Here is a 14,740-nt window from a genome sequence, read left to right on the forward strand (position 1 = left end):
ATTATTTATAATATGAGTGAGAAGTAATGAAGATCTGGGAATATTTGTCAAACTTGTGAACACCAACCTTTTGAAGATATCTCCTTTGTTGCCTGGAATAGACTAAAAGAACTAAATCATTGACTAACGTATTCAATGTTTTGTTTCCCATGAAGCTGTTATGTATCTTGTTGTTTATCATCTACAGAACTGTCATATTGAAGAGCATTCTTACGTGAATTCATAATGTATGATTACTTACAAAATTTATATCCTGCCTTTCTGCCCTTACAAGAGCCACCCAAGTGGCTAACAATTTACAACATACAAGACAAAATTACATTATAAAATCATTAAAATCAGCCCATCCAAAACATACATCCTTAAAACTATTGTAAAAGAGTTAAAAAACAGAATTAACATAAATACAAAACAATTACAATACATACATTAGTAAGGAGGGATCATTGAAGCAATGCCAAACAAAACAAAAAACTTTTTAGCTACTGGCAGAAGATGGCAACAGAAGGGGACAGACAAATCTCCCTGGGGAGGGAATTCTAGAGCTTTGGTGCATAGGGGATAAGATGAAACCTTGCAGAACCCCATAGACCAAAGGCCAAGGGAACGAACAGCCATCCCTAAGTGCCATGTTCTGAAATTTACCCTCCAGGTAGGACCAGGACCACCACAATCCCAGTCCAGATAGGCAGCCCAGAAGGATATCACAATCAATGGTACTGAAAACCACTGAGAGATCCAGGAGAATCAATACAGCCACATTCCCTCTGTCCATTTCCTGATGCAAGTCATCCACCAGGATGACCAAAGATGTTTCAGCCCCATCACCAGGCCTAAACCCAGACTGGATGGGGTCTAAACAATTTGCCTCAACCAGGACAGATTGGAGTTGTCCAGAAATCACCCCTTGTATTGCCTTTCTCAATAACTGAACATTTCAGACTGGTCAATCATTATTGTGATCTGCTGGGTCAAGGGTTGTGCCAAGACAGTATCCATCTTGGAGGAATTTTCCAGTTTCAGCTAGCATTTTGCCTCTCACAGGTGTACAAACCATTTTCAGATAATAGCCTGGTCCAAGGACACATTCCCAGGCCAACTTATAGACCATCTATACAGATGAGAACTCCAGTTGGAAAGGGGCAGTTCACTCCTGTTGGGAGGGGCAATTCGCTCATTCCCTGGAAGGTTCCATGAAGATAGCTCCATGTTTGGTTGTGGGGGGTCAGCAGGTTACGGTCAGCATTTTCCGTAAGAGTTGCTACGTGAGATGTTCAGTTAGTTCCCTTCCCCTCTCCCCCCTTCCATGCTGCCTGAAAGACTTTTGTATTAAGCTCAGAAAACTTTAGACCTCAAGAACCAACTGTGCTGTTTAAGACTTCTGTAAGTAGATAATGAGTCAGCACTGTTATTTTCTATGCTATCTGCCAATAATGGACTGTATGATGTTTTAAACGCCCCCCCTGAATTTTTCCTAATGAAACTCTTTTCAGCTTTTGATGGTCTGAGTTTACTGGCCAAACCCAGGAGAGCTTGGTTACATTACTGCACTATGGGAGGGGGGGGTGGAGTCTGTCGTGATAGGTAGGCTCCTTTAGAAGTTGATCATGCATCACAGCCTGTTTCAAGGCTAGGGCAACCACCCCCATCTTAAGGAAGCATTAACCACCTCTTGAACCTAATCAGCCAGCCCTCCCCTCAGAATATTTAAGTAACCAGGAGGGGAAAGGGAAACACAAGCAGACAGTAGGCATTGAACTTACAAGGATCCTGTCAACATCCTCAGACTGAATAGACTGAAAAGTATTCCAAACAATTGGTTAAGACAACACCCTGGCACTTTCCAACCTGTCACTGCTAACATAGAGTCCACATTGCAATGGATGTGAGAAATTTTATCTGCCAAGTGATGAACAAAGCTGTCATAGCAGGCCACCAACCTGTCCACTTTCTTGTGCAGGTCAGATCCCAGCAGGCCTCTGACCACTCGGAACAGCTTCACTAGCCTGAACTGTGCAGAATTGCTGGTGGCAGAAAAGTGTTGTTTCTTTGCTGATATCACTGTCACAGTGTACACTTTAAAATGATATTTTGCTCATGTTCTTTTGGGTTCACCCTGAGTCTTCCTCCACTGTTGGCTGTAGCCATTTCCCTGGTCTTTTCATCGCCTGCATCCCCTCAATAAACTAAGGGGCTACCTGGACTCTAACACCTGAAAGAGGGCACCTGGGAGGGACTGTGTTTACTGCCAAGGTCATTTCCTCATTCCAGAGGTCTACCAGAGCATTTGGTAGGGCCTGGAGATCCCCTGAAATTATAACTGAACTCCAGGCAACAAAAATGTGTCCCCCTGGAAAAAAATAACTGCTTTCAAGATTGTACTTTATGGTATTATATCAAGCAGAGGCCTTTCCCCTCCCCAAACCTTGCACTCCTCAGACTCTACCACAAAATTTCCAGGAATTTCCCAACCTGCAGCTAGCAACCCTACCCAGGCCTGTCCCCAATGAGTCTTCCCTCAAAGGCCAAAACAGCCCTGGAAAGGACCCTTCCCTCCCCTGCCTTTTAACTCAAAGAAATTCCACCTGTAATACTGTGGTTGGTTAGTAACAGCCACTGAGGGGATCAGTTACTTAAAGCTACAGGCACTCCTTTAACCTTTTTTTTTTTAATCTTCCAATTTATTTCTTTTAGATTTCAGATTTTTCTGCAAACCTGAGGCCCTTTTAAATTTTGTAGAAAGACGAAAACAAACAAATTCCCAGACATAAACAATTGGATAGATGAGGTTAAACAAACTTATGTATTAATTAAGCTGACTTATTATCAAAATGATAAAGATATGGAAGATCTAGATGCTATCTGGATCCCAATAATCTCCAGAATTGAAAAAAAAAAACTTTCAAAAATCTAGAATGTGGAGAGGAAGACAAGTAATGTTTTTGCTGGCTTTAATATGCATAGCTGAGTTTGTTATCTTTTATTATTATTACTTTTATCTGTAACAGTATGTAATTTTGATTGATATTTTTTGTTTCTTTTTGTTTCCCTCAATTTTATGTATGTATGTAATTTTTATGTATGTAATAAAGTTTTTAAATTAAAAAACAAATGTAGAAAGACCTGTCTTGCCCATTCACAGCTCCAGTCACTGGATTTAAGTATCCTCAGATTTGGTCAACTTCACTATCAGTATATAGATTTACTTTCAATATTACTATCCAAGAGGCTGTCGATATGAATTCCTGTATTTTATTCTCTCATAAAATCTCCTTGTTTCCATACCTCTTTATTCTTGCCGTCCCCTGGTCTTTCTTCCTGCTCTCTTTCTTGATGTAATTGGCTAATCAGCTCTGATGTGGCAATGGCACCTGGAGAGTCTAGGGTCAGGTAGCGGAATAGTAAGAGGGAACTGTGTAATATAGTTAGTTCAAAGTCTATTAAACATTTTAATTAGTGCCTGCTGGTCATTCACATTTGAATTTTTCTCTTCTTCTTTTTTTGTATTTGTATGTTCCCCTCCCTCCACGGTTGGGTGCATTAGTTCTTTTACCTTTTGCCATTGAGAGCTTTTAATGTACACATATAATTTATAAATGTGCTTTGTAAACTTTCCACAAAGCCCATACCTAACAGGTAAGAGACCAGCTTTTGTGAGACTATTTGCATGTTTTTCCTCTATGGAAACCAAGTCTTCTACAAAACAGGTTTAAGTTATAAAAGCCTGTAATCCTCTATTATGTTTAGCACACAGAACTTCCATTGACTTCAATGACACTGAAGTGCAGTCAACCTTGAGCCGGCTACCTGAAACCAACTTCCATCGGGATCGAACTCAGGTCATGAGTAGAGCTTTTGACTGCAGTACTGCAGCTTACTACTCTGCGTCATGGGGCTGTACCAAGGATAGCCATTACCTAACAGAAAGATACCTCAGAGTATTTGAAAACACATATGTCTCTCCTAGCCTGAACAGAGTTATGCACACAATGTCACACATTTGAAATGTTAGAAAACACACACACACAAGAAATCCAGTATTGCACTGTTTGGGAGAAAGTGTCCTAGATGTGTCAGATACTTTTTACTTTTAACAAAGATTAGACTGAAGAGGACACTAGCAATTACAAAATTGGGACTGCTGTCCACATAAAAGCTTTTGTTAGAGAAATACATGTTCTGGAATCATCATATGCCTCAGAGTCGTATCATGGAACAATTCTTCACTGAAGAAAAGTAAAAGTAAATAGCTGTGAGTTCAGCTCCCTGATGAGAAAGATGATAAGAGATAAAATTGTTTTCAAAATGATGAGAAGCTAAAAAGGAGGCTGCTGAGAACCTTTGACCTCACACTTGGGAATGTGGCTTGTTGAGAATGTCATGCCGCAGAGTCAACAAGGGCTCCATTTTTGGTCAGAGGAGGCTGAAGACAGTAACTAGGGGTGATGAAGTATCATGTGCAATTGCTGCATGCAATAAACTCAAAAAGATAGAAGCAATCAGAGCACTACACCACTGGAGGATGCCAAATGAAAACAGTATATTTCCACCAAACATTTTGAAGCAATTACCATACAAGAAGCTCCTGAAAACCACTTAACTCTTGAAGGACTGAACAATGAACCTGGAAGCAGTTGATTTGAACACCATATGACAAGGCAAGCTTCCAATCCTAATTGTGTTTTACTGATATCTCTTAAGCAGAATATCAAAGGAGGTTCTTGCTGTAATTTGTGTATCAAATAAATATTAAACAAACAATATACAAAGAGAAGTAAAATACAGACTGGGACAGGAATCTTGTATTCATGAAAATCTAGAAAATTATTGATACTTTTTGTCATATATCTATACCTGATGAATTAAAGATTCAGCACCATTCAACAGCCCATTTAATACACTCTAAGGGTGGATAATGAGATCATGAGAAGGAGCAGGATCATTATGGCTACGACACTATGCATTTTTATTAGAATGTCGTAAACCACCTATATGCAAATAAGTATATCCATGTGGGCATGGAGTAGGGGTTGCTGGAGGTGTGTGTGGGGGAGGAGATAATAATAATTGTTTATTAGGTCTATGACAGCAGTCTTGGACCAAGGAAAGAGGGAGGGAGGGGAACACAAAGGAAGAATAGGTAACATAAAAGGAGGAGGTAATTGTGAATTTTGTGCATGGGGTTGGACTAGATGACCCTGGTGGTCTCTTCCAACTCTATGATTGTATGATAAAAGCCCCTTTCACAACCTGGTCATGCCCCTTTGAACATTACTGGTAATACAGCCAACCTGCAGAGAGTGCAATCTAAATTCCTCAGAAAAATCTTTCAGGCTCCGAATAAAATCTCAAATGCACCACTGAGGATCGAGTCTGGGATGATCACAGTCCAGGCCAGTCTCTGGATTACCACCTTCATGTTCTGGCTAAAGTTGTTAAACCAAAAAAAAAAAAATGATATCAGCCTTGGTATGCCACCCAAAGTTCTTGAAGTTAATGTGATATATAAATATAAACACCTGTCAGACTGTAACAATATCAAACAAGTTAAGAAAAACTTGTTAAGAACAAATAGGAAACGCTAGTTGCTTATCAGTTTCTTTTTTATAAAATAACAAACCGCTACATTTTTAATCATCCACTTTGAACAAGGGTCCTTACATCTGGCAGGATGGTAAACCAAGATCACTGTCTCTTGCTTTCACTATTAGCTAGGGAGAACTGGAAGCAAGGGTAGACCAATTATGAGAATGTATCACATTGCCATACTAGCCAAAGAAATACAGTGCAGAGGTTGTGTTGCTAAATGTATCTGTCAGAGCTCTTAAACAGCAACAACTCTGTGCTATTAATGAGGGCTTAGGGAGCTTCAAAGTACTCATAACCTTGGCGATATACTGAATTGTAAGTGATGCCGCAATTCAACAAAAGTGTATCTGAAGTGCAGTGTAAGCTAGACTGTCATTCCTGGTTGTCATCCAAACAACCATTATCAGGAATATATTTAGCTTGGTTTTAATGCGGGCAAGCACAAACCCAGATAAATTATACTCTTAGCTTTCATCCCTTCCTAGTGGAAAACATCAAAGTTGCTAAGGTACACAGTACCTCAGAATCAGCTTCAATCTGTTGCAACTCAAAGGGATGCCCATGGTTCAACACATCTCCCTCTCTCTCCCTCTCTTTACTCACACACATCAATAATCTTTTCAGGTACATTGTGGTTCAAAGGATAGGGCAAGAGTTTTTTACTCATTAGTTGATTTTGGTTACAGTGTACATTATACACATCTGTAATGAAATTCCCAAGCATTTTTAGTAAACACTGGGGCAAAGCATAAAGAAAGTTGCTGAAAATGGAAATGTAATAATAATAAATAATGTGCCATGGAGAATTTATAGGCATGCCTGTACATGATTTATATTCAAAGTATATATTCAAATAAAATGGTGCCATTTAATGTATCATCTACATAGCAATTTTTTATTTTGCCAGACAGCACCAATGCAACTTCTAACTTCAATCTGCATTTTCCATTTCTGACAACATTCTTCTTTCTACCAATATTTTCCACCTAAGGAAAGAAACAGTTCCACTTGAAAATTTATGATGTATATCAGATCAGGGAGGGGAATGATCCTAACACTGAAATAAGTGAATCCACTATCTGGCAATTTAGGTGCTAATTTATGTATTTTTTTTTCAACCATTTCTACCCTGTTCTCTCTGCCAAAGCTGCCCAAGTTGCCTTACATATAATTAAAACAATATAAACTAATTAAAATAACAAGAATTAAAATATCACTCCTGCACTAAAAGAGCAAGACTAACAATGATCATTGCAAGTTTTTGACAACATCAAATTTGTTCTAGTAATTAAAAAGAGAATTAAAACAGACCAAATCAAAAGCACAATTAATGAGAATTAAAATAATCAGCAGCATTGGAAGATAAATGAAAACAGTAGAAACTGAATATTAAAAGCCAGAGCATTAAAGCTAAAGCATGTCAAAAATCTACAGGGACATAAAATATATTAGAAATTGGCAGTCTTTGTAAAACATAATTAACAAGTGCCCTAGTTAAGCAAATATATCTTTAGCTGGTGCTGAAAACTTGGTAAACTCAATGTCAGCTAAATAATTATGGGTATTCCATAGTCAAGGAGCCACCAAAGCAACAGCCATTATCATGTGGCTACCCAGTTTACTTTAGATAATGGGGGCACCCACATCAGAGCTTCAGTAGGGCAAGTTCAGATAGGAGAAGGAGGCCCTTCAAGTATTCTGGTCCCAGATGAGGTATTTAAAAGTAATTTTCATAATGGAGTTAAGAGATGCCTCCCAGGTTTTCCAAAGAACTGCACCCAGCCTTTTATACGGGAATCCAAAGTGTTTATTTTAATTGACAGACAACTTAAGCCCAAAGACAGTAACTACCATAAGTCCAGAAACCATCTTACCACATTCCCATCTGGTTCTTCTTCCCAGACTCTACCAGGAAGAAAATGGTGACTCCTGTCATCATTAACACTGTATTAACTATATAGTATGTGTCTATACTCCTTAGCACAGTATACCCTTTGACACCTGTGAAATGTGTGCTCTATAGTTCATACTTGATAGTAATTCTGCTGCAGCATCCTGAACTAACTGAAGTATCGGAACAGCTTTCAAATGTATCCCTACATATACATTGAAGCAGTATAATGTGAATGTGATCAAAAGATGGATAGTCAAATCTCTTCAGCATTTTTAAAAAGGGGTTTCCTAAAAACAGTAGCATGTCCACTTAAAAAGCAGAGACATTACCTTTGCAAGTACCCTGGTGTTGTTTTTACTAACCCTAGATTAGATTAGTGCTGGATTTTTTTTTCTTCAGAGGAGAAAGCAGGTCACAAGAGTTAAAGAGCATCAGAGTGGCCCTGAAGGGACGTGGGGAATGACTGTGGCTCAGTCGCAGCACTTGTTTGGAACACAAAAGTTCCCAGTGCTACGCCAAGCTGAGGGATCTCCTTTTATAGGGGGAAATTAGCTGGAGACTAGTAGAGATTTGCAAGAGGTTGGTGTGGGGATCTTTAAACCTATTTCTATGCCAGATGAGCACACCAGTGGAAAAGGTTCCGAATAAAGAAGGGTTTTGTGAATTTTAAGGTTTTTATTAAAATAGTCAAATGAGTTTGCACATACACACAACATGCCCAACACACAACATACAGAACTCTGAAAGTAAAGGTTTGAGGGGTTGGACACAAGGATTGACGGTACCCAGGGGAAATTATATTTACCTTCTGAAAAGCAAGGTCCAAGTAGCGACTTGCAAGAAAAGGAAAACAATAAACGCGAGTATCGTGGCTTACGCTTTGGATCCAGGAAAAGTGCCAGCAAATTGCTGTGACCAATGGGGATATATTTATACCCCTAAATGTAGCTGGAGACTATGTCTCACTGCACCTGACAATGGCTGGGAATGGCTGGTCAATGCCAGTGACAAAGGCTTGATTGCTCTTGATTGGATTAGAAAGGCGCAGTAGAATAGAACCAGGAGGTAAGGCATATCAGAAACAATGTCATAATAAGCATCCCCTGTATTCCTTCATCCAATCGTTCATAAAGATGTTGAACAACACAGGGCTCAGAACAGATCCCTGAGGTACTCCACTAGGCACTCCTCTCCAAGTGGATGAGGAACCATTAACAAGCACTCTTTGGGTGTGATCTGTCAACCAGTTACAGATCCACCTAACAGTAACAGGATCTTAACCACATTTTCCAAATTTATCAACAAGAATATTATGTGGAACCTTATCAAAGGCCTTCCTGAAATCAAGATAAACTATGGTCTAAAACGCATGGTCGCTGAAACTCCTTTATTCCCCATTTCAGCCAGGATCAAAGTAACTCAGGCTGGGGGGGATGGGACTGGACATGTTACCTTGAATGAGCAGGGACAAAACTGTGCAAATCAAACCATGAAAACAGAAAATGTGGGAGACATGGAGTTCTGTTTTAGTTTGCCATGCCCCCACCCACTGTGATTGGTCATTTAAAACTGACCAATGATGAGCCAGGAAGAACAGTTTGACTTGGGCCAGAAGAGGAATGGGAAAAGCCGAGTTCATTTTGCGTCGAAACAGGGCTGAGCCAACAATCAATAAGGTAATGTCCGTTCGCAAAAATTTGATCCTGGCTGAAACAGGGAATAAAGGAGGCTGCAGCAACCATGTGTTTTTGACCTATGTCTACTGCATTCCCATGATCCAGCAAGGTGGTAACTTTCTCAAAAAAGGAGATAAGATTTGTCTGACATGTCTTGTTGTTGAGAAACCCATGCTGGCTCTTAGTAATCAGATCCATCCTTTCTAAATGCTCAAGGGCTGACTGTTTGATTTGTTCAAAAAACTTTTTCCGGTATAGATGTCAAGCTGATGGGCTGGTAGTTACCCGGATCCTCCTTTTCCCCCTTCTTGAAGATGGAGACAACATTTGCCCACCTCCAGTCTTCTGGCACTTCACCTGTTCTCCAAGACATCTCCAAAATAATGGACAGAAGCTCAGAAATTACATCTGCGCTACCGCAATGCCAATCCTAGGTGGCAAATCCCTTCCCTCATCATGTGTTCTGTTTATTCCATGTTGAGCACTGTTTTCCTTGCAAGAAAAGATTCAGGAAAAGTAGGAATTGAACAGTTCTGCCCTCTCTTCATCTCCTGTTACAATTTCACTTTCCAGTCCCCACAATGGGCTTATTATGTTCACGTTCTTATTCTTACTGTGTACATAAAACATGAACCCTTTTTTGTTGTGTTTAGCATCTCTCTCTAGCAGCCTACGCTCATACTTTAGCTTTCCTAACGCTCTCCCTACATGCACTAGTTATTTGTTTATATTCTTCTTTGGCCATTTTCCCACTTCCTAAATGAGTCTTTTTTATTTCTCAAATCTTCAAAAAGCTGTTTATGGAGCCACCCTGGCCTCTTTAGTCTCCTCCCATTTTTTCTTCTCATAGGAATGGTTTGTGATTGTGCATTCAGTATTTCATTTTTAAGAAACTCTCACTGTTCTTGAACGTCCTTCTCCTTAAGTATTTCTGACCATGGGATTCTACCCAGCATAAGTTTAAGTTAGTTAAAAATTGCTTTCTAAAGTCCAACCTATATGTCTGACTACATACAGTTTTTTCCTTTCCCCAAGTTTTTCCTTTCCCCAACTGTATGTCTGACTACATACTGTACAGTTTTTCCTTTCCCCAGGGTGCCTACTATTTAACCTCATTAATCAGTTCTTCCCTGGTGGTGAGAATCAAGTCTAAGATAGCAGATCCCCTTGGGGAATTTTTCACGGAGATTTGCTGCTGTTTCGACGCTGATTTGCATCGGAGTCAAATTTTGGTTATTCACTGCAGATCCGGCTTTTCCCTGATAGAGGTATAAAAGCCACGTTATGTCAGCGGCAAACCAAACCACTTCTGAGCCGTACTTTCCAGTAGAAGCGCGTTTTGTTGCTCAGATGCCCATGAAAAAATGTTTGCTTCAGTTCCGCTGTCCCTCCCCGTGACGCCTCCTTTCTCCTCCCCCAAGAACGGTGATTGGCTGGGGGAGTTTTGCGCTCGGACAAGAATACCGCCCCTTTTGCTGCCTGCCTGCCTGCCTGCCTGCCTGCCTAGAGTCCTAGTACTTCTCTCCCTCCATCCCGGAGGCTGGTGGGCGGGCAGGCAGCATGCCTTCCCCGCCCCTCACCCGGGATGGGCCTTGCAGCTGGCCCACACCTCCAAGCCCAGGGAGAGGTCGGACGGACGGCTCCAGGGGGAGACCGGCGAGGCCACGCCATGTGCTCCTCGCGCGCTGCGGGTGGTGGTGGTGGCAGCTCGGTCTAGGGCAGCTGGACCCGTGGGGGGATGTTCAAGGGAAGGGGCTGTTGGCTCCTCTACCCCAGCGGGGAGGGGGATATTTGAGAAATCGGATGGGAAAAAATGTGCATCCTGAGAGCGGAAAACCCAAGGCAAAACTCCGTCCCATCACTCTTCTGAAGAGGGGCGGCAAGCCTGCTCTGGGTCTCCCTCCTCTCTCTCGATGCACTGTGGCTGGATCATGGCCGGCGCGCAAGCCAGGGGCCTTTTTTCCTCTCCCCCCTGCCATGCCCCTCTACCCCAGCGGGGAGGGGGGATTTTTGAGAATTTGGATGGGAAAAATGTGCATCCTGAGAGCAGAAAACCCAAGGCAAAACTCTCTCCCATCACTTTTCTGAAGAGGGGCAGCCAGCCTGCTCTTATCTCCCTCCTCTCTCTCGATGCACTGTGGCCGGATCATGGCCGGTGAGCAAGCCAGGGGCCTTCTTTCCTCTCCCCCCCCCCGCCATTCCCACTTTCAGCTAAACACTTCTCTGGGCACATGGATTCAATTCCTGCCCCCCCCAATCCTGTCTATTATTAAAGGGCAATGGGTTCCACACCTATAGAAAATAGAGGGAAGCTTTGAGGAAAGCGCTGCCTTGCCCCCCCCCCCCAATTTGGAATCTGACTGTTCCAAAAGCAGAACAGAGCGAGGGTGGAAGAAAAATGGAAAAGACCAGAGGGACTGGTGCTTTTTTTTGCCCTGGGGCTGGTGAACCGCATGAGGTAATCTGCTGGGCAGAGCTGGGGCGGAGCTGGGGGCAGGCATAAACAATGAGCCTGTTGGAAGGGGAGGCCTCCTGCAAAAGGGACAGACCAAACCGTTGTCAAATACAGCATGCTTTGTTCCCACGAAAAACCAAAACTACATTGAGATTGACAGGGATAAATCGTGGCCATGAAAAAAACATTTAAATTGTGTTGTTTTTTTTAGTCCGTGGCAAAACAGAAGCAAAATCTACTGTGAAAAATGCCCCCTTGTTACCCTGATCACTTTCTGGAATACGAAGTTGTCAGCAAGACAAATCAGGAATTTATTGGATCTTGCATTTCGAGTTGGACTTCCAACAGATATCCAGGTAATTAAAATCTCCCATGTCTGGGAACTTGAGAGTTGGGTTGAGCATTGGGCAACAGAATTAGAAATGAAGGTGAGCCTGGAAAGGTGAGTCAGTGGGTCTGGTCTACTGCAGAATAACTATAGGAATGCTAAAAGGTCCTTTGTTTCTTTGCCTTCAGTGCTCCTTTCAGCGGAAAACAGGGTAAAACATGTTTGAACATTGTCCAGTCGGCTTCTGCAGCACTGGCACAAACAAGATGGTTGCCACGAGACCCTTGTTTGTCTCTGGCCAGACAGCAGTGTTCCATCCTTGCACTCTAGCTCAAGTCCGACTCCTGAACACCTTGCTGGGTGTACCAAGGTAGCCTATAGCTACTAAGATACCATAACACCAGGTTCAATGCCTGGCTTCTCCAGTAGAACAATAACACAGGTAGCAGATGTCATAAACTGGTCTTCCTCTGCCTGAGATTCTGGAGAGCAGCTGGAAGTCAGTGAACACTGTACTGAGCTAGATGAACCAATGGTCTGACTTGATACAACTTTCTATGTTCTTACCCTAAATAGTTCAGGCTAATTGATGGAAGAAAACAGAATTGCCAAGCAGGGAAGAACTATGTCCAACATACTTACTATGGGCTGCTACCTTTAGTGTTGTTGCACAAGTCTCTCACTGTTGCTTGTAGTGCCAATTTAGTATTGTACTGCTCATCTCTTGGCAACGAAGTCATCATAACATTAAAAAAATCCCTGACACACTACAACTTGTACCAAAAATAAGTATCTGTAACTTTACAGATAACCTATTTGGTCTCAAACTTCTTATAGAACAATTCTCATTCTCTGTTCACATTGCAATGATCCCAACTTGCATCCAGCTAGATGTAATGTAAAGGAAATGATGACTCATTGTTGGAACAAATGAAACAGAATCATTGTGTCGACTTGCAATATTCAGCTAATATTTTCTGAGCCTGCAAAACACATTATTAAATTTCCACTATGTTAACTGATGGGAATTCAAATTCTAGTAAGTGCATAACTATGGATATTATGTCAGCCATCGGAAAGATCTCACTTCTCAGATGAAAACTAATAATACGGGTGGCAAATTCTAAAATTATTCCTAATGAATGATTCAGGCACTTCTCTGAGACTAACCACTGCAATTGCATCATAAAAGCTTAGACTCCCTGAAATATAACATACAGGCAGATATAAATCTGATTTATCTATAGTTTTAATGGATATTTGGCTTGGTTTTTCAAAATGGGCAATGCAATTTTTATAAGGGCAGAAGTGAGAATGAAAAGTTTAAAGGGCTGGTAGCTGGATTTTGGGAAAATGTGACATATATATGAGTATATACTGGAAAACATTATTTACTCAAGCTTCTCTGTTCTGGATCCTTCTGTATTATAATAATGTCTTCCCCTCCCTCTGTGAGTTACTTCCTTACTCTTGCAAGTACAACCAGGTGTCATGCCACTGCCCACTGTAATTGCCTTCATCTGTGTTGTACTCCCATTAGACATCAAAGTAAATCTATCTTTCATAATAACAAAGGCCCTTCCCAAAACTCAGATCAGCTTCATAGTGTCTGAGGAAATAAGTGTCTGCTAGAGCTCTTGGCAGATTTCTTCTTTAACTAAGAATCCACATGGAAGTTACCAGAGTGAGGGTGCCGTGCCACCATGTTTCCATGATCTTAAGCCTGTTTTGGTCAAGCCTACAACTTGATCTATGCCTGGGAAAAGTTTTCAGCTTCCACCAGTTTCCTTTAGTGGCTTTTTTTTTTTTTTTTTTGCATGATAGAGAATGTACAACAGAAACTTGTGCGCCAATACATACATCAATAGAATTATTTTTGATTTTTGATTTTCAACTGCCCTGTCTTAACGTCAGAAAGCAAAATATAACACACATCTTAAAATACTAATTAAAACATTAATCAACAGCTCAGATTACCATAAAGCCGAATACCTCTTTACTGGTTTACTGAAAACAAATTTGGGCCCATTTTAGTCCATGGGGATTTTTTCGATGCTCCTGTGGGAACATTTTTAGAGGCAGAGTTCCCAGATTTTCAGGGTAGCTTCAAGAAACTCTCCTTACATGAACCCTGACAGTTGGTGAAGATTGGGCCAGGGGGTCCAATTTTATGGGGTCTTGAATGGGTCAACCCCCTCCTCCATAGAAAAGCATTGCAAACTTTACCATGCATTGTAAACTTTACCGTGCTTTTCTAAGGAGGGGGGGGTGACCCCTCCAGGAACACATAAAATTGGACCCCCTGACCCAATCTTCACTAACCGTCAGTGTTCTTGCAAGGAGAGTCCCTTGAAGCTACCCTAAAAATTTGGGGACTCTACATCCAAAAATGCCTTCCTATAGCTCATTAAAAAAATTCTCATAGGGAAAAGCCTGTGGAGAGCCGAAGCTGAAAAAAGCCGAATACCTATTCAACTGATTCGCCGATTGGCTATCCGACTTTGGTGCTATTCCCTATTTTAATATTCATATTAAATTAAACTTGAAAGAAGCTGAAAAGGCTTTGGGGGGTATTTTCGGTTCAGGTTTATCTATATGCACATCCCTAGCATAGATTTAAGAAGCATCCATTCAATGAGAGACTTTCCAACTTTCTCTACCTTTTAAGGAGAATAGTTCTGTTGAAAAAAAAATCCAGTAAAATTCGGATTCGGCAAAATCCGGCCCGTTTTGATCCGGGAGATGCTGAAGTCCGAACTCCCCCAATTTGGATCCGTGGAATTAGGCTTGAAATTCCG

This window comes from Euleptes europaea, chromosome 12 (genome assembly GCF_029931775.1).
Source record: "Euleptes europaea isolate rEulEur1 chromosome 12, rEulEur1.hap1, whole genome shotgun sequence".
Taxonomy (NCBI): domain Eukaryota; kingdom Metazoa; phylum Chordata; class Lepidosauria; order Squamata; family Sphaerodactylidae; genus Euleptes; species Euleptes europaea.